Source organism: Lissotriton vulgaris, chromosome 2_1 (assembly GCF_964263255.1).
Source record: "Lissotriton vulgaris chromosome 2_1, aLisVul1.2, whole genome shotgun sequence".
Classification (NCBI taxonomy): Eukaryota; Metazoa; Chordata; class Amphibia; order Caudata; family Salamandridae; genus Lissotriton; species Lissotriton vulgaris.
This window is the reverse complement of record NC_141687.1, coordinates 596630414-596649339: the sequence shown is the minus strand read 5'-3', so window position 1 is coordinate 596649339 and position 18926 is coordinate 596630414.

Sequence of the window (18926 nt, the reverse complement as noted above, 5' to 3'; positions counted from 1 at the left end):
GGCCGTGCGTCTCTACCAGATTGGTCAGGGCCTGAAAGACGAGTGGTTTTCTGCCCTTATACTTCCAGGTACTATCGGTAGCCCAATCACTGGGTAAGTGTAGGTTGAGGTCGCCACAGAGAATTATTGGGATAGGCCATTGTGCTAATTCCCCTGACACTCCTCCATCTATCTCATGAGTCACTGCTTACATCTCTAGTCCCACCCAGCCAGGTGCTGCGCTGTAGCCCACATGACCTCAAACAACCTTGTCAACTTGCCCCTTTTAAATCCCCCTCCTACTCACCTCACACTGCAGGCTTGAAACTACCCACCTTCCCAATTCCAGAGATGCCTGTTGCCCCAAAATAGTAACTGTAACTTAGGTAGAAACGTGTCTCTAGGTAACAGCTGTAGTCATGTTCTGATGTATTTCGTATTGCCCCCTGGACTACCAGCTTGCCCTTGCTGTGAGCGCCCGGGGTACTCCCCCTATGTTCCAGGAGGCCATTTGTATTGACCCCGTGACCCTGTCCACAAGCCACTATGGTCAGCCCAGCATGTCCACTATCATGGGAGTCACCACCTGGAGGTGATTTTCTTCTCTGTTCCTCAGAGAACTTTCGGAGTCCTCACCTGAGCCATCTGTAATCTGGGCCATTTCCTTCCATCTGTTGCTTCTGTTCAGCTAACATTTCCGCTGCAACTCCGCAACCACCTTCACCCTTTCAATTTCCACCTGATCCTTCATCAGGGATGCTTTTGATCGGCGTTGCGGCCTGCGTCTTGACCTAGATTTCGACAAGTCTTCTCGCTCTGGGATCTACTGGTTGTCCAGTAGTGTACAGCCCTTGCCCTCTAGCTATGTCCATACTTCAGCTGCTATGTTGAAATTTTAGGAGCAGTCTTGGTCCACCACACTAAGGCTGGTAGGAAAAGGAGTGCATACTTTAAATTCGGCATCTGTAGCTGATATTTCAAAGCCATGAATGTTTCGTTCGTGTTGGTCTCCTTGAGTATAGTCAGGATATATATTTACTGACCACCACATCTATTTGCCATGGACCATGTGTACGGGCATGTTGCAGGATGTCATCTCTGTCCCGAAAGTTGAAGAGTCTGAATACCACTACTCTGGGCGCTGTCCCAGGCCTCGGTGTACCACCAAGCACTCTGTGAGCCCTCTCCACTGTGAACAACTTGGAGGCTTTGCCTTCCATGACCACCTTCAGTAGCTAGTCCTCTATGAAGAGTTCTGCACTGGGACCCTCAAACAGTTCTGCGAGACTGACCACTCATATATTATTGCTTTGGGAACAACCTTCCACATCCTCCATCTTTTGCTGCCCCTTACCACGGGGACTGGATTTGTTTCTCATGTTTCACAGTGGTGGGCTGCAAGTGAGCAACAGCATACTCCATCGCTCCCACTCTGTTAACTAATTTTCTGTGGTCTGTCCGAAGAAGTCCCAGGTCTAGGGCCGCTGCGTCAATTTTACCTTTGAGTGCAACCTTAGTTTCCCCAATGGCTGTCAGTATCTCTGATATGTGCGCCTCCAGTCCTGTGCCCGAGAGGGGCTGGTCAGTGTCCAGCGCGACCATCTGTCCCTGCTTCACCTCAGTCGGTGGACTCGGCTGTGCCAGTTTGGTACACACCATTGTACAGAGTAATGTTGAAGCAGGCACATCCAAGCCTGTGCCTCTTCCACTCCAGAACCAGGGGCGGCCAGACACAAGGGTCAGGCCCCAACTTCAGGAGGCCTAGTCCAGCGCCGCCCGACCCCCAAAAGGCCAATTGCACAGAACTCTGGAGGGAGATTCCCAAGCTACCACTACAGCCGGCCCCAGAGGGGCAGCCGCTTCCCCAACCCCCCCACTGGCACGAGCGCCCCAGCTCAAATGTGGCTTCTCTGGTGTTGGGGAGTTACCATTCCCTTTCTCTGGACCCACTGCCTCTGGATCAGCTCCTCTCACAGTGTCACCGGATATGGCTTCCTCATTGAACTGCCTTGGGCCAGAGGCCACTGCCTGTACTCTAAGGCCTGTGGGTGTCACAGGGTCCATGTGTAGAGCAGGCAAGGCAAGAGACAGGGGGCCCGGATGCTTAACACCCCACCTCACCGCCAGTTTGGTGCACTCCGGCTCCTGTGATTGCCCCGGCCACTGTATGCGGCCTCACTCCACTCCTCTGGAAGTCAGGAGACTGACTCCAATGTCCCGCAGGGTTGTCACGGGCCGCCTCGGCTGACACTGGTCTCCAGCATGTCTTCATTCCCCTGTATTTTTAGGGTTCCCACTCCAGTGTGTACCTGCCCGGGGCCTTCTCGATCTGTCTCCCTTTACCTAGGCGGAGACCCTGAACTGCTAGTGTGCAGGACAATCACCGGGCAGATGCCCTCTTGGTGCCACTTTCAATGTGGCCGCAGCATTCGCCACCTCTGGGGGCATCCTCAGGACTGGTCGAGCCCCACTGCAGTTGTTAGCCTAGCCCAGGAGACTTGGGCCATGTCGGACTTGTAAAACAGCACCCAGGGTGCCAGGATTATCGCTTTCGCAAGGGCTGTTGCCACGGAGTTGCAGTAGCTCAGGTCCGTTGCCATGCTCTGCTGTCCAATCCCTGCCGCCCCCTCCACCCCTCCCCCAACTCCCACCCCAAGCTTGGTGCCAAACCTCGGGTGATTTCGCTCACAAATAACAGAACAAACTTGAATTTTGAAGCTTTATTCAGTATAATAACAATACCTGCAGGTGCATCCACTCTCATTCTGTCATCCTTCCAAATCTACAATCCCAAAGCCTCCATTCTCATTTCAATACATCATCAATACAACACTATTTTACAGAGTGAACATTGCCAGTTTAACAGAGATTATTTCAGCATTCTTGCCCGGCTTGGCCTACATCCCTCGGCTCCCTCTCCTTTTGAGTATACTAGTAATCCTGAATAAGGAGGAAATGGGAGTTTGCACCCAAATCAGAAATATGACTTGTGACAAATTTCTAGAGAAACTGGGTTGCCCACGCAGATTTCAACAGGGTAAACATCGCAGAATATGGTCTGGAAAGATGCATTAATCCCAGTTTGTCACCATTACATCTTATGGAATTTACAATAATGCAATTACTTATCAGTTTACTCGAGCCTTCGGAATCTGCCACTTTTAGGTCAATGCTGCGATAGAGTACAGCTCTCTGGTTGCAAATGACTTGCTGGGGATTGTTGATAGTGATCCAGCGCTCCTAATGAAAAACTGTCTCAATAACACTACTCATCTTCACAATACTCACCATTAATCATGAATCACTACTAAAGCCCATAAACTGAAGAGACAATTTTGAGCGACTGAATTTTGTGACCTAATTAAACACACTATTCATAAATTATTCACAATGATATATACAACTGCAGTTTATAACTTCTTACCATTGTTTTAATCATACGTCATTTAATTAAGTCACTAAGGTGAATGGATCTAATAATGATAACTAGACTATGAATAAACAACACCAGCTTGTCATTTCAAAAATCACATTTTTATTAACTTTATTATATTCAAGAAAGAGCATTTTTATTCATAAATCATTATTTTATTAGCAATTTGAAAGCATCATTCAAGGATAGGCACATTAGTCTGACATTTTAAAAGGTAAATCAATCAGCATTAATTAAAGCAAAATTCAGTTTCCATTCCCTAAATTCTATTTCCCTGTCTTAAACTCACTTCACCTAAAGGAATAATTAATAAAAGACAGCTGTCCTTACGTGCACCAGAAGTCCATCAGCACATCATTCAGGAATCGGGAAGCAAGAGCCCCCTCTTGCCTGTAGGGCCAGTATTTATACCTTTCTAACTAGCTAAAGTAACTAAATCCCGCATACTTCTCCATAAATCCGAACACATCATTGGCTGAGCGGTGTCAGACCATCCTTATGTCATTCATTCCTGACCAAGTCCGGGGCACATCATAAGCCCTTATTGTTCTTAGTCTTTCCATCCTTTTAGCTTCCTTACAACTGAAACATTTGTCAGAGCACAGAATTTTACTTCCTATTCTTGGCAGGCATTACAGGCTTCCTGTCCTTGAACTTTTCTCCAAGAACACATACAACTCGACCAAAACTGCTTTCAAATTAATATTCAATTGTTCACCAAAAAGCTCTTTTTTCTGCACGAGTGATGATTTCACTCTGGTCAAGTCTCGCATTTTCAGCACTGCCAGCCACTTCCTAGGCCCACTCAAAAAATAATATTTAAAGAAACACAAGACAATAATTAATTAGAGAATTGAGACGCATTCTGTTACCCACCCCCTCTTCTAAATATTAACCAAGTTAATTATGTAATCTAGCCAAAGCACAAAAAGCAGCTTCATAAAAACCTTCTTCTTTCAGACCATAAGGATTCTCCACAAGCTTTTGCCACAGAAAAGACACGACAAAACATATTGCACATAAATAATAAAGCCCATGCCATTAATTAAACAGCCGCATTTAATACTGACAAAAACAAAAGACAAGGTTAGTTTATTATTTTTCCACAAACTTGCAAATGCAACATAAAAGCACATTAGTCCCACGTGTAGTGTCTGCAATTTTAAAACTAAGTTGATTATTTATCCCAACCCATGCCATTAGCACTGTTATAATTATTATGGAAGTTTAACTTTGCGAGTTTGAACAAAATCTTATTCAATATCTCGCTCCATCAACTCCCTCATCTGGTGATTTCATAATCACCAAACCACACCCAAAACTTTTCAGGAAAAATTGTATCTATATTGACCATGTTTTGAACATTCACTGTATTAGTATTTCTAAACCTTTGATTCAGCAGTCTGTTTGAAATTCTCATATTGAGCTCTACGCATCTATTCTAGTTCTATTTTCTTATCAAGCTCTTCTCTGAGCCTAAAAATTCTTTTCTTTTCCTTCACATATTTCTTTCTCTTATGTATCATGCAACTAATTTTTAGTAAATGAGTCACTACAACTATAACTATTACAGGATAAAGTATTTTACCAATGATTGAACTACCAATCTCATGAAACTGGTTTCTGATTGCTGCAAATCTTTTGCTCAAGCGATCTGAAAAATTATCTTCTTCCAGGGGCTCTTTTTCTGAGTGTAATTCTATAATATTTCTGATAAACATCTCTATGTTCTGGCTCTTATCTGGGATATAGGTGCAGCAATGCTGGACATGCAAAATTCTACAAACTCCTCCCTCTTTTGCTATCAGAATGTCTAGAGCAAGACGGTTCTGCATAACCATTGAGCGCATAGCAATAATCTCAGTATCAACTAATTGGCAACCACTTGCAGTATCTGTTGACAATCTGTCCACAATTGTAGACACTTTTCGGATTTTATTTGCATTCAGGGTTATTCCCACCATAGGTATAATTGCACCAAATATATCTCCCAAAACTTCTGTAAAACTTTCCCTCTTGAACCTATTCAGGTGTTTGCCAATTTCAAATGAACCTTCTAAATTTCTATCTATGTGAAAAATCTTTGGAAAAACTAAACCGATATAGCATGTCCCGTACCAGTGGTCGGGAAGACTGAAGAAAGCTTTATTCCCACAAACAAAATAAATTCCAGGAAAAATTGGATCTTTTCCACCTTTTAATCCCCACCCACCTAGAATGCGATAGGTATCTTCACATTGACTAGCTCCCACAAAGTAATTATTAAATTGAGTGTTATCTCTCCTTATGCACAATTTTCCACTAACAGGTTTATCTATGTGTATTGCTACATTTTCATTTCTGCCAGTCAGCTTTTCATCCTCACTTTGCTAAAACTTAGACTTAGTTTGTTTCAGCATTTCATTCCTTTTGTAAATCGCTCTTCTCTCCTCAACCATGTTTAAGAGAGACTTTTCTTCTGTTCTCAATTTACATGTTAAATTGTTTCTGAAAGCGTACTCATATGTCAGTTCATTAACCACTATGAAAAATTCCCTCATCTGCTTAGCATGTTTTAGTTTAGTCAAGCTATTATCAATCTTTAAATTTGCAAAAATCTCATCATAGTCTGAGTAATATTACTCCAGGCGTCCAGTTTTGTCAAAACAAACTAGCTATTACACTACAAGTAATACCATAAGTGAGGGGCAGCATATTATAAGTAACCCCTTTTGAAACAGAAGCAGGAAGTTTCACACAGATATAACAGTCTTTTACTTTCATCACCTTAACATATTCAGATAAAAGTCTAGAAAAGGTATTACTAGAAAAATCACCAACAGATCTATCTTGGTGGATCTCTAGTTTGTGCTCAATGACTCTATTAGTCTTACCCACTACATCATGAATAACTTGTTTAGACTCAACTTTACTAGTCATGTTAGCTTTGTACATCTCTTTGTCAATCCCAAATGGGAAAATGACAGCTAAAATGAACCAAACCAAAACTAATAGAATTACACAAATAGAAGACATTTTTCAACATCTTCTTAAAATAGAGCATCTCAAATTATTGTTAGAATTAGGCATCTTTACTTGAGACAAGAGCCCTTCAGAAAAAAAAAATATATATATAAAATTCAAAAATTACTAAATATACCCCCCTTATTTTTTTTTTTTAAAGAATCCTCTAACAGCTTTTCTTCGACCTTACATCTTACATCAACGTGTTTTTCCAGCTAACACAATTTCTTCGACCTTGTGTCTTCTAACACATTTTCTTCGACCTTATGTCACCAACAGCCTTAATTTAATGTGAAAACAAACTCAATCTATGTCACTTGTGTCATCTATCTCTTCTTGGCTACTACTGCTTATTTCCACCACTGGTGGGATTATTATATACGTCCATTCAGGGGACTTGTACTTCTGATTAGGTTTTAGCACTCTCTTTGCTCTACTACTAATCACTTCTATTTTCTTTCCTACTTGACTTTTCTTTTCTAAATCACTTTTCTGACATGAAATTTCGTCAACCTGTTCTTTTGATTTATTCACAAATTTGAATTTCAGGCCTTCGTTTTCATTTGGCCAATTATCTCCTTTTCTTGAGAGTTTCTTCTTAGGCTCACATTGGTTGCACTCAGCTTTCCACGCTCTTTTCCTGAATTCTTTTATTTGAGATTCTTCATCACTTTCATCAGTTTCGCTTTCTGAGAACTGAATTCTAGATTCAGGCACTTCTTTACTCTGTAGCTTTACTCTGTTAGGAACATCATTCTTATAGCTGGTACTTGGTAATTCGTCTTCTTCTTCTTTCTTGAATTACTTTCAATCCACCAGTTTCAGAATTTTCGTCCCTTCTTCCAGAGTTTCCAATCTGCTTTTCAATACTCTTCTGATCTTGATTCACTTCAGACTCTTTTTCTGCTTCTTTTTCTAGCAGGTCTTCTTCTTTGTCAGAATCTACCACCACGATTTCTAGATCTTTTTCATTCAATGCCTCATTCGCATTTGAATCTTCCAGATGTCGACTTTCTTGTCGATCGTCAGGATCTGGATTTCTTTCAGGTTCTTCTGCAGAATCTGAATCAGTTGTTGTGTCACTTTCTTCGTCAGGATTCTCAGGTGGTGGTACTCGAATGGTATGACTCGCATGAATCCACCTTTTCAGACCTTTACACTTTACTGCATTTGTTGTGACAAGAATCACCTTTCTTGCTTTCTGCCACCTGGGTACTAGACAATTTCTCCTTCGATGAACCTTTGTTCTCACCCAGTCTCCTTGCAAATGATCATGAGCCTGTTCTTTTTCTCTTGTAAGTACTTCAGTTCCTACCAGATGGAACACAGAAGTCACTACATCAGACAGATTCTTACAATAATCCATAATTGCACTGTTATTAATGCTAAGCACTTTACCTACTGGAACAAATGCCTGTCTCATTACTCTGCCCATCAATATTTCATGAGGGCTTAGACCAATTTTTCTATCTGGAGTACTTCTCAAAGACTTCAAGACAAGTGGAAGTGCATCAGTCCACTTCATTCCTGTAGCCAAGCACATTTTAGCAAGCCTATTCTTGATTGTACCATTGACTTGCTCAACAACACCTGACGCTTCTGGTCTGTAAGCACAGTGCAGCTTTTGTTTTATACCAAGTGCTTCACAAATCATCTGCAACAATCTGTTTTCAAAATGTGTACTACGATCAGTCTCGACCGTCACTGGAAATCCATACCTAGGTATGATCTCCCTTAAAAGCAATTTTGCCACAGTAACTGAATCATTATGGCGAGTCGGAAATGCTTCCACCCATCTTGAAAGCATACAGATAATCACAAGGACATATCTCAATCTATTGTGTGCAGGCATATCAATGAAATCCATTTGTAACCTGGTGAAAGGACCACCCTCCCGTCCTATGGTTCCCAAGCTTACAACTGTCTTCCTGTTTGGATTGATTTGCTGGCAAATCAAGCATCTCTGACAAAATTCTGAATTTTGGATTAAACAACCTAATCATTGAGTCTCTGCCTAAATGTCCTGGACCATGATACATTCGAGCCATGTCAGCAATCATGCAGTTTGGCATTACTGGCCTGTCATCTTTGTAAACCCAAACGCCATCTTCCTCTCATTGTCTGCAACCTGCTTTTAACCATGTGTCTTTTTCCTCATTGGCTGCCTCATCTTGTAAATCTTTTACTCTTTGCCATGTCTCAACTACAGATGTTAGCATGTGAGTTCAAAACATGTTAATTGTTTTTCTCCCGATTAATGGACTTATTGTTTTTCGCGCAGAACTTCGCAATTTCGTCTGCATATGCATTACCTTTGGTCATATAATCATTTCCCTTCTGGTGAGCTGTTCATTTTACTACAGCAATTTTCTCTGGCAACTGAATGCCATCAATCAATCTTTTAATTAATTTTGCATTTCTGATTGGTGTTCCCACAGAGGTTAAATAACATCTCTGAGACCAGAGCTGGCCATAGTCATGGGCTATGCCATACCCATACTGACTATCAGTCACTATGGTAATTTTCAATCCGGTTGCTTTTTCACATGCACGAATTAAAGCAATCAATTCTGCAATTTGAGCTGAACTAATTCCTTTAAGACAAGAGGCTTCAACCACATCTGCAACTGTACAGACAGAATATGCCACACTCAGAACGCCTCGTTCCGTCCTCAAGCATGAGCCATCAACAAAGTAAACATATTCTGACTCAGACAAGGGAACATCTTTTATGTCCTATCTAGGTTTGGTGCAATATTCTAAAACATCCAGACATTCATGGTCAATGTCATTCTCATTTCTGATTTCTGTCACAGTACCATCCGGCAACAATGTGGAAGGATTTAAATTCACACATCTTGCTATAGATACGTTATCTGATCCCAGAATAACTTTTTCATATTTTGTCAATCTGTTACTCGTCAAATGCTGAGTCTTGCTCCTGGTAAGAAGAATCTCCACTGAATGGGGAACATACACTTTTACATGAAACCCCATTATTATTCATTCACTTTGTTCCAGACTCACACTTGTTGCAGCCACTGCTTTTAAGCAACCTGGCAATGCTTTTGCAACAGGATCAAGAACTGCTGAGAAGTAAGCAATTGGCTTTCTCAGTTTTCCATGTCTTTGAATCAAAACTGATAATGCACATACTTCCCTTTCACTGCAATACAACTCAAATTCTTTCTCATAGTCCGGCATTCCCAATGCTGGAGCTTCACACAAACTTCTTTTTAACTGCTCAAAAGCCTCTAACTCAGTTTCCATTAGGGTAATCGGTCTTTTATGTCTGTTTTTGTCAGTCTCTGTAATGGTTTCGCAATTACCGAAAATCCACTAATCCATTGACGACAATAACCTACCATTCCTAGAAACATTCTGACTTGTCTCTGTGTTTTTGGAGGTTGCGTTGCTTGGATCACTTTTATTCTTTCAATCGTTACTCGTCTAATTCCATTTGCAATCCTGTGACCAAGATATTTTACTTCCTGTTCACAAAACTGTAATTTTGCAGGCGACACTTTATGTCCCTCGTCTGCCAAATGATTCAAAAGAGTAATGGTGTCTGTCACACAGTTGTCTCGTGTTTTTGCAGCAACAAGGAGGTCGTCAATGTATTGCACTAATGTCGATTTACCAGGCAAATCTAGATTTTCCAGGGATTTCTTTAGTAACTGATTAAAAATAGATGGACTCTCTGTATACCCTTGAGGGATACGACACCATGCTAAGATACGCTCTTGGAATCTGAACGCAAACATTTGTTGGCTTTCTGGATGCAATGGAACAGTAAAGAATGCATTGCAAAGATCTATAACTGTATACCATTCTGCATCATGCGGAATCTAGTAAAGAATTACCGCTGGGTTTGGTACAACCGGGCAACATGGAACAACTATTTAATTAACTTTTCTCAGGTCCTGAACAATTCTGAAAGTTCAGTTCGGGTTTTTGATTCCCATAATCTGTGAATTACATGGGCTGCTCTCAATTTCTTTTAAAACACCTTGCTTTATGAATTTTTTGATTACAGGTATGACACCATCTATAACTTCTCCTTTCATTTTATATTGAGGAATGTTAGGATAATTTGCTCCTAGTCTCACAGTAATTTTAACTGGGTCTACATGTTTCATTAAACCCATTTCATCTCCTGATAAATCCCAAATTTTAGTATTGACCGTCGCTTTTAATTCTTCAGGTAAATCATTTTTGTCAAAAGCAGGAAATAATTTACTTTCTTCTGCTTCAACCATTAACATTGTTAATTTATAAATGCCATCCTCCTCTTTTGGAGTTTGAAGCTCAATACCATCAGGTGAGCAATATATTTTGCAGTTAATTTTACAAAGGATGTCCCTTCCTAACAAGTTTACAGGACTGCTATCACAGACTACAAATCTGAGTTTGTCTTTAAATTTTCCAATTTTGACTTTAACTGGTTCTGTTAAATCTGTTTTAATCTGTTGATTAGCTACCCCAACTACTTGGATGGTGTCACCAGAGGGAGGCAGGTTTTCTATTTCCACTGATCTAACAGTAGAACGGGTAGCACCTGTGTCCACAAGAAAAGTGATTTCTACATCATTCACTTTACCATTAACAAATGGACCAGACTGATCTACCTCAAGAGTGGCTCCAAGTACACACTCTTCCTACTCTCTCAGGCACCGTCATAAGTAATCATCAGACTATCTTCCATCATTCTCTTTCAACCAATATTGTTGAGAAACATTTGACACATTCACTCTTGGTGATCTGTTTACCTGTTCACCTCGGCAGAATCCTGTTTCAGAATTGTACCCCTGCGCATTAACACAATTTGGAAGTGCCGGTTGTGGAATCTGACTCTGCTGATTCACTAACTGTCGCTGTAGCTGTTGCTGCTGATTTATTTCGTTTAACTGTCGCTTTAGCTGTTACTGCTGATTTATCTCATTCTGCATCTGTGGATTTAATGATGTATTTTTGAAATTTCTGGGCGGATTTTTACACTCACGCTTCTAGTTTTCAATTTTGCCGCAATTAAAACAGGGGAGTTTCTGCTTAAGTTCTTCAATATTACCTGTTAATTTCGGCTTATTAAAATTACCCTTAAATTTCCCTTGATTCTGGTTAACATTTTTGTTTTCAAAAGTTGCAATTTGTTGTTCAGCCACTTTCACCTGCACCCACATTGCTTTTTCTTTTAGTTTCTTTTGCTTAGCATCTATCTCGTCACTGCAGTATTTTGCTTTCCTCAGGATGTCATCAACTGAAAGTGACTGCCAACCAACTATTCCTGACCTGATCATCTCACAAATTTCAGGTTTCAAGCCATATATAAATCTGTATATAAAACAGCTCATATCGTTCTCACTCAGCTTCTCATAACCACTGTGTTGTTTAAATACCAGCAGTAATCTTTCTTAGAAGGAATGTACTGATTCTTTTGGCTCCTGTTTTGTTCTATCAATTTTAACCCAATCTACTTCTTTTGGGGGAATCTTGTTTTTCAACCACACAATCACTTTATCATACAGATTTGTAACATCAGGTGAAGGTGCACCTGTTACTTTATCTCGAGCAGGTTCTTTTTTGGGCCAATCTATAGAAATGTTACATTCTGTCCAAAGATCTGAAGGAACGACAATGTCAAAGAATCCTTCAAGATCAATCCACAGAATTTTTGAGACCTTAACAAATCTTTCTACCTGTCGATACCATTCCACAGGTTTTTCTCTCAATCTGGGAAAATCATTTGTAAACAGCAAAATGTCCTGCCTTGTCCATGGAACATGAACATACCCTCCGCCAGCTATTTCTCTCATAGGAAATTCAGTTGCGTCTTCCCCTCTTTCTCTTTTGTCTTCCTCTCTTTTCTTTGTCTATTTCACTCTCCATTTGCTTAATTCACCTAATCTTTTTAGAAACACTATTAATTCTTTTATATGAGTTATCCTTCCTGTAGTGTTCATGTTTTCAATATCCTTTTTGGAGAAATCAAATCTGTAATGTTTCTGTACATTTTTCTGTCTACTTAGATCTACTTCTAATTCAGCAGCCATTTCTTCTAATTGATCATATTTGTTTTTCGTTTTCCATTGTATGCTTTTGCAAATGAACAACAATTCATCATCCTGATATAATTTTAAACTGTCAGGTCAAATTTTGCCAATAATGAATTCCTCTAAATCCGCTTTCAATTTTGCAACATCAAGTAATTTAAATTCTGGGGGCTGTGGAGTTTGTGTTAAATCTATTTTACTTAAGCTCTTTTCTGGAGATCCAGAATCAGAACCTGTAACAGTTGGAGATTGCTCATTTGAAAAACTTTGATTAAAAGTTAAATCTGGCATCCTTTTCTCTTGATGAATTTCTGATAAATCTGAATAAAATTTTTCAGCTACTTTCTGAATATCTGCATTTAAAGGGACAGTCAAAGCAGAATGTCTAATTTCTTTTTGATCAAAAACTGGAACAAAAGGTCCAATTGTTACTGGTACTGTTACTGCTTCCATGCCTTTAGTTAACTGTTGTATTAACTCTTCCTTTGATCTGAGGTATTCTGAAATATCTGGAATATCCTCAAGTCTTCCTGCTCTTTTTATATTTCCTGGGATTTCATTTCTCTGAACTAGAGATTCAGATAAACTTGAATTAGTTCTTGTTTCTACGCTATCGGGAATTTTTGCATTATTCTGATTTAATCTAAGTGGAGACTCATCATTAATTTCTAAAGGAGGAGCACTTGGAGAAGTTCCTTGAGGAATTCTCGGGGTTGACCATGAACAAACTGGTTGATAAGGTGGCGGGTGTTTTGTCTTTGTAATGTAAATCTCTTCTAAAACTGGATCTTCTGCTTCACTATCTTCAGCAATATTATTTTTCTTAGCAGCATTCTTTTGACTTATTTCCTCACTAAATCTTGCTTGGTACAAACCATTACACATATCTGCTTTTCTCCAACTTCGCATTCTATCTTCATGAGTTTCCCGATTAATGTCTAATTTAGTGCCTCTTCTTACACCTCTGTTTTCTCATTCTAATTTAAACATCTCATCCTCCCATTCAGCTAAAGCCTCAAATTGTGTAGGTCTGGGTTTAGGTACAAGAGACATCATTTTTTCTCTCAAGTTTTTCAACACCTTAATGTTAAATGACCCATCTTCCGGCCATGCCAGAACACCATCATCTTTAGTGTATTCCATCCAATTATCTATCCAAAGCCAAGTATGATAACCAAATTCTACTTCCATATAAGCTGCAGGTGTTTTATACTTATGAAGTAATTTTCCACCTCGCGTTTCAATTTTCTTGTCACTTTTTAAAATATTGTTTAATTTCTGAAACCATGAAGGCTTCTTTTCCTCAAACATGTAATAATAACTCATCTTTCTAAACAAATCCGCTTATTTCAAAAAGATCGTAAATATTTTCTTGTTATTCCGCTACTCTAGCCAATCCGTGCGCGAAACTCACCAACAAGTCAATCAAGTTAAGCCACGTCACTACTCTGTTCAGCCAATAGAATTACTGAATTTCAGAATGAGCCAATCATGTACAAGCCTACCAAGTCGCATGAACCAATCAGTGCGCGAATACTGTGATATATGCTAGCCAATCACAGAGCGAACCCTGTGACGTATGCTGCCGCTGCTGCTTCACTGTCTCCGTTCCACTCCTTGAACTGACCCCTCCTTTACAAAATATTTTCATAGCGCCATATTTTTACAAATCTTTCAATGAAATTCAGTTAGTAACTTCACAAAAACAAACCATTCGTCTGTTTCGCTAAAATAAAGAGATAGCTTTTTCAAACAAACAAGTATCCCTTCGCGTGAAACAGACAACCCTATTTTCACAGAATATTTTTTTAATTCGTTGATAGTAACAAGTGGCCTTGTTCTACCCTTCTAACACACGCAATCAAACGGAAAGAATCCTAACCATTCATACATGAAATTTTTGGTAGGACTTTAACCCGCCAACAAAAATCCTCCCTTGCCAGTAAGAATAGACTACGCTTCCTTACCCTTCACTCAAGCTTGGATAAATTCTACTACTCTTTTCGCAGTGAGTTTTAAAGCAGGTCAGTTGTCCCTATACTCAAAAGCTACAATTTCATAGACAATCCTAACTATACATTCAACCTAACATACCTAAGATCCCTAAACTTGTGTTGTACGTCCACAACACCTGTGATATATATGTCAATACCACTATTTTGAAACAGAACAAATGCACAGTGTAACCTCACTTGTCACACTTAACTCTTTGCCGGCAAACCAGGAGTTTTCACACTACTGGAAAAAACCTTTCGACAACATGTAACAACTGAACAAACTTAACATGTTTTAGACATGTATCCTAAGTATCATTTAGCATGTCAGTTACCATAGTAACCGTAACTCTGCTACCAAGTAATTGATCCAGCGCTCCTAGTGAAAAACTGTCTCAATAACACTACTCATCTTCACAATACTCACCAATAATCATGAATCACTGCTAAGGCCCATAAACTGAAGAGACAATTTTGAGCGACTGAATCATGTGACCTAATTAAACACACTATTCATAAATTATTTACAATGATATATACAACTGCAGTTTATAACTTCTTACCATTGTTTCGCTGCGGCCAGGGTGACTGACTCCGGAATCAGGGGATCATGGTTCGATCCCCAGGGCCGGCGGCAGATTAGCCCAGCACCATGTGACTCTGGGCAATAGCTTGCTTAATCTTCCTGACGGCCCCCAGCGCCTGGAGACCCTTACGGGTGATTGTGCGCTTTACAAATGTGGATTATTATTATTATTATTAATCATACGCCATTTAATTAAATCACTAAGGCAAATGGATCTAATAATGATAACTAGACCATGAATAAACAAGACCAGCTTGTCATTTCAAAAATCTAATTTTTATTAACTTTATTTTATTCAAGAAAGAGCATTTTTATTCAGAAATCATTATTTTATTAGCAATTTGAAAGCATCATTCAAGGATAGGCACATTAGTCTGACATTTTAAAAGGTAAATCAATCCGCATGAATTAAAGCAAAATAAAGTTTCCATTCCCTAAATTCTATTTCCCTGTCTAAACCTCACTTTACCTAAAGGAATAATTAATAAAAGACAGCTGTCCTTACGTGCACCAGAAGTCCATCAGCACGTCATTCAGGAATCGGGAAGCATGAGCCCCCTCCTGCCTGTAGGGCCAGTTTTTATACCTTTCTAACTAGCTAAAGTAACTAAATCCTGCATACTTCTCCATAAATCCGAACACATCATTGGCTGAGCGGTGTCAGACCATCCTTATGTCATTCATTCCTGACCAAGCCCGGGGCACATCATAAGCCCTTATTGTTCTTAGACTTTCCATCCTTTTAGCTTCCTTACAACTGAAATATTTGTCAAAGCACAGAATTTTACTTCCTAATCTTGGCAGGCATTACAGGCTTCCTGTCCTTGGACTCTTCTCCAAGAACACGTACAACTCGACCAAAACTGCTTTCGAATTAATATTCAATTGTTCAGCAAAAAGCTCTTTTTCTGCACATGAGTGATGACTTCACTCTGGTCAAGTCTCGCATTTCCAGCCACTTCTTAGGCCCACTCGAAAACTAATATTTAAAGAAACACAAGACAATAATTAATTAGAGAATTGAGACCCATTCTGTTACCCACCCCCTCTTCTAAATATTAACCAAGTTAATTATGTTATCTAGCCAAAGCACAAAAAGCAGCTTTATAAAAACCTTCTTCTTTCAGGCCATAAGGATTCTCCACGAGCTTTTGCCACAGAAAAGACACGACAAAACATATTGCACATAAATAATTAAGCACATGCCATTAATTAAACAGCCGCATTTAATACTGACAAAAACAAAAGACAAGGTTAGTTTATTATTTTTCCACAAACTTGCAAATGCAACATAAAAGCACATAAGTCCCACGTGTAGTGTCTGCAATTTTAAAACTAAGTTGATTATTTATTCCAACCCATGCCATTAGCACTGTTATATTTATTATGGAAGTTTAACTTTGCGAGTTTGAACAAAATCTTATTCAATATCTCGCTCCATCAATAGCTAAACTGGAAATCAACTCCGCCGATTTCTTTCCATTGGCTTTCTGTTTTGTTCATCACATTTGCTTGCTTTCCATTCATTGATTTTATTTGTTTTAGTTCATCCATCTTGTTTTTGTCTGTCCCATGGAGCATGGCTTGATTACCACCTCTCTGATTAGCTCCTTCCATTCTTCCAGGAGTGCATGATTTTTGGGAACAATTTTTTTCTTTTTCATGAAGTACTCCATGAGAGTGTATATTACAATGTTCTTTCTTGTGTATGTCTCTGCCCACCTCCAGAGCTCACACACCCTCACACACCCTCAGTCACCCTCACACACCCTCACTCACCCTCACTCCCCCTCACCCTCACACCCCCTCACCCTCACACACCCTCACCCCCTTCACCCTCACACACCCTCACACACCCTCACACATCCTCTCACCCTCACCCCCTCACCCTCACACACCCTCACACCCTCACACCCCCTCACCCTCACACCCTCCCACCCCCTCACCCTCACACACCCTCACTTGCACACCCTCACCCTCACACCCCCTCACCCTCACACCCTCTCACCCTCACACACCCTCACCCTCACATACCCTCACCCGCCCTCACCTCACACCCCCTCACCCCCTCACTCTCACACCCCCTCACCGTCACTCACCCTCACACACACTCACCAGCATGGCATAACAAAACATAGCATAGCATAACAAAACACATCATAGCATAGCATAGCATAACAAAAAAAGCATAGGATAGCAAAACATAGCATAGCATAACAAAACAAAGCGTTGGATAGCAAAACAAAACATAGCATAACAAAACAAAACATAGCATAGCAAAGCACAACAAAGCATAGCATAGCATAACAAAACACAACAAAACATAGCATAACAAAACATACCATAACAAAAAAAGCACAGCATAAAATAACAAAGCATAGTAAAACAAAACAGCATAGTATAACAAAACATAGCATAGCATAACAAAACACAACAAAACATAGCAGAACAAAACATAGCATAACATAACAAAACATAGCATAACATAACATAAAACAAAGCATAGTATAACAAATCATAGCATAACAAAACATAGCAAAACACAACAAAACAGCATAGCATAACAAAACACAACAAAACATAGCATACATAACAAAACAGCATTGCAAAGCATAGCAAAACATAGCATAGCATAACAAAACACATCAAAACATAGCATAGCATAACAAAACACAACATAGCATAGCATAACAAAACAAAGCTTAGCATAGCATAACAAAACATAGCATAACAAAACATAGCAGAGCATAACAAAACACAACAAAACATAGCATAGCATAACAAAATGAAGCATAGGATAGCAAAACTAAACATAGCATAGCATAACAAAACAAAGCATAGGATAGCAAAACAAAACATTGCATAACAAAACATAGCACAACATAACAAAACATAGCATAACAAAGCACAACAACACATAGTATAACAAAACATAGCAAAACACAACAAAACATAGCATAGCAAAACAAAACATATAATAGCATAGCAAAACATAGCATACCAAACACAACAAAACGTGGCATAGCATGGCATAACAAAATATAGCATACCAAAACAAAGCATAGCTTAATAAAACACAACAAAACATAGCATAGCATAACAAAATATAGCATAGCATAACAAAGCGTAGCATAGCAAAACATAGCATAGCATAACAAAACATAGCATAGCATAACAATTCAAAGCATATGATAGCAAAAGATAGCATAGCATAACAAAACAGAGGATAGCAACAAAAACATAGCATAGCATACAGCATCACTCCGCACCACAACAGCATCACTCAGGGGCACCACAACATCACCATGCGCCACCCCAGCATCAATCTGTGCAACCATTCAACAACACCTGGTTCAAATATTTTCTCTAAATGTTTCAAGCTTTATTACAAATGTAACAAAAATATGTTAATATTTCTCTTCTGTTCTTGGATTTTTGTCACAATAAAATACACTGAACATAATCTTCACAAAAGTTATTTACAAAACTTTAAGCTATTGCCATTATACATTACAATAACTTATATTTAAGTATTAATTATTGAAGAAAAATGAAAAGCCATTGTAATTTGTAATATCAATACATGTAAGTCACGTAAATACAACACATATTGCATTACAAATGCTATAGGTGTCATATTTGCGAAAGTTATAACTATTGGCATTGTAAATGACAAAGCTATTAATTTCACTATTTTCAAAAACAAAACATGAATAAAAAAATTGTCATTTACAATACCAATAGCTCAAACTTTCCTAATGCGAGAACTATTGCATTGCAAATGCTTATTCAGGTGGGTGCACAGCTGTCTGGTTGCGAAAGTCTTACTGTGTACATATCAATAGCTGACCTGGAAAGCAACTCAGCCCCATGATTTCCAT